Here is a 3,046-nt window from a genome sequence, read left to right on the forward strand (position 1 = left end):
GAACTTAAAGTATCACCAGGCCAGGTCAAAACTCTTTTCATTGTGGATGTGGGAGAAATATGCAGCCTTAGACCTAATAAGAATCCTATATTGTAAACCATCTAACAAAGACACACCTAGACAGCTAAACTTTGGCCGTGTCCCCATGAGGAATGATTACCGATTGGGAGTATTGATATAGTATTTCAGCAAAGAACTGGTGACTGCAGCTGTACCTGTAAAACTGCATTGTATTTGAACAGTAAAACTCCCCCCTATGGATGAAATGAGTTAAAGCAGTAAGGCTTCTTGTCCACTTGGAGCTTCTGTAGTGTAGACGCAAGCTTTTTCAGCTGTTTCCATGTAAACTGGGAAGTGGTTAGTTCATATATGCAACCTGCTGTACCTAACTACCAATATTTACTAGATAATTGTGGAAAGACTCACTTCAGCCTGAACTACAGGGAGACCAGCCATCTGTTGTAAATCTGGCTTTGTTTCCAGTTCTCAAAACTAAATAAATTCTGAAACTTCCCAGGTGATTTTTGTCAAGATACAATTTTTATGGAAAGGTTTCTTCCACTTTATTTGTTATTTTCTTCTCATTGTGGAACTGTCTATATGACTGCTTGAACTACATGATCTCTGAAACCTACTGCTCTGGTTGACTCCCACTTCCACTTGGACCATGATAGTAGAGGATTCCTTGATAGGACCCTTGGTGCTGCTTTGTTTCATTAGGATAAAACAAAGATATTTGAAATGCCTCAGACCTCACAGGAGAACTTGAGCTTGAATTTTCAGCTGACTCATTTGACTGTTTCTAGCACAATATTAAACTCTTTCACAGTGCGTGTATGGTTGAGTTTTGTTTGCTTTAAAGTGTCAATGAATATTCTCCGTAACATCTTGGTACAAGTCTGATTGGTATGGATAAAATAAATAATTTTAGGGACATAAAAACAAACAAAAAAAACAAAATACCAAAGGGAAACTTGCTAGTTCTGGTTTTGTTTCTACTACATCAGCTATGCATGAGTGAAATAGGCTGCCATGCCCCAAGTGTTTTAAAGTGTTTTCTGATTGCATAGCAGATTATATTTGTCTTTGATTAAAAAAGGAAATAAATGGTCAGCTGGGTTGTGTTATGAATTATATTTTACTTTTCTGATGATTTAATCAGCTGTCCCTGTAGGGAGGCTGAAGTTTGTTGCTTGTCTGGGACAAGATGCAAAGTGCTATCTTAGTTTTGCATCCTGTTTATGTCATATCCAGTTTAGTGTGTCTGTGATGATCTTTTGCTTTTTATCTACATACAGCATCAAAGTAGAGTAATCTTAACTCCTTTTCCACCCCCTTCAGTTGGGGGTGAGGTGTCATTCCTGTCCAAATTAAGCTATGGCTGAGGCCATGAACAGGCATTATAGTGCTAAGTTGAGGGCACAAGCATACACGTCCCCTGTAGAATTACAGCATGTTGGAAGCACTACAGAAAAGTTCCTGGATGAAAGTTCCTGTAGCACTGTTTTGTAGTGCTACATACAACATCTGTGCCGTACACCATAGGGGAGGAAGAGAACAGGGTGGACAGTCAATGAGTGTAGTCTTACGGGAGCAGAGCTCAGTTTCATGTGTATGTGTGCATAGCTGTCAAGGAGCGTGGGATCAGAACTGTGCGCCCACAGTGGGCAGGGTTACAGGCTAGTCAGGATTGGGGGCTGCAGCTGTCTGCTACAGGTGAGCCTCGTCCAGGATTCACTTGCAGTCTGGCCGCACCTGGGGCAAGCATAGTTGCAACCCAGCTGGGGCTGGAGCTGGGCTTACTATAGTCCTGGTCCTGTGTTTTACTGATAGCCTGAGAGGGAAGGTAGGAAGGCTGCAGCTTTGCTCATTATGCTCAAAATAAGGCACATACTTCAATTTCTTCTGGTGCCTGAAGGGAAGGGATGGAAGTTTGAGGCAAGAGCATGGCTAGCGGGCAGAATGGACTGGAGAGGAATACAGAAATTGAGATGGATGGAATTCTAAAGTTTTTATAGAGGGATCATGCAGCTCTCATACTATGGTTTTACATGCATCTGTTTAGTTGCTTCATTTTTCAGTTTTCAAATTACTGAATTAATTCTCATTTTAACTGTAGTAAATGTGAAAGGTATTGTTCAGTACTACAAATGATTTTCTGATTCAGTACTACAAATGATTTGGCATGTCTACTACATTTAGACATGCCAAAATTTGAAGGAAAGGCAGGGAACAAATTTACAAAAACACAGGCATTCTAAAGTAAAATATAAACATTGCTAAGAATTGTTAATTGGCAGGATAGGATTTGTTAGAATGGGCTTGTATCCATTTTAAAAAGTATGGAAAACTAGGATTTGAAGATTCTTAAAGATCAAGTATGAGTGGATGAGCAGTATTTTGGTTATTTGACAGTCCCATGGTGAGGCATTTTTGTTGCTATACTTGCTACTGAAATTTTGAAAATGATGAAAGACTGTGATTACATCTGATGTCTGTGCAGTCTATCTTCAGCTTTCCAAGAAATCTCTGACCAGTTGATTTTTTTTTTTTCCCATTAACTTTAGTAAGGCCCCTCTACAAGTTGCAGGTAGTAGTAGGCAACCATTGATCCTTCTGGATCATGGTATACATGTAAGAGGTCACCAGGACCTTTAATGTGTATGCCTAGGCAGGAGCATGGAGGAGTTAGATCATTAAAACAAAATCTAAAGAGAACAGAGTCTGTCTGTGTCATGCACTTAACTGGCTAATTGCTCAATTACCTGGAGACGAGCTACACATACAGAGTAGCTATCACGCAATTAAAAAGCTCCAACCAGCTATAAAATCAGACCACAAAAATGTGTACTAGCTTTTATAGCTCATTGCTATCAAGCTTTAATTTGCATGTGTAGCAGAGTCTCCACCGCAGCTGGAAGCTTTCATCCAGTAAAAAACCCCCTGAACCCTAGAAATCATGGCAGCCATGATCTCCAGGGTCTGGGAGTTTCAACCTCCCCTCCCCCAAGCCCTGGGGATCACGGTTGCTGTGGTCCCTAGGGCT

General features: G+C 40.6%; 1 protein-coding gene across 1 annotated transcript in view; it reads left to right on the top strand.

Moving 5' to 3' along the window:
• NUP153 (nucleoporin 153) overlaps positions 1–3,046 on the top strand; it is a 51,006-nt gene that overhangs the window by 2,164 nt on the left and 45,796 nt on the right. The gene's annotated exons all lie outside the window — the stretch shown is intronic.

Source organism: Alligator sinensis, unplaced genomic scaffold (assembly GCF_000455745.1).
Source record: "Alligator sinensis unplaced genomic scaffold, ASM45574v1 scaffold253_1, whole genome shotgun sequence".
Classification (NCBI taxonomy): Eukaryota; Metazoa; Chordata; order Crocodylia; family Alligatoridae; genus Alligator; species Alligator sinensis.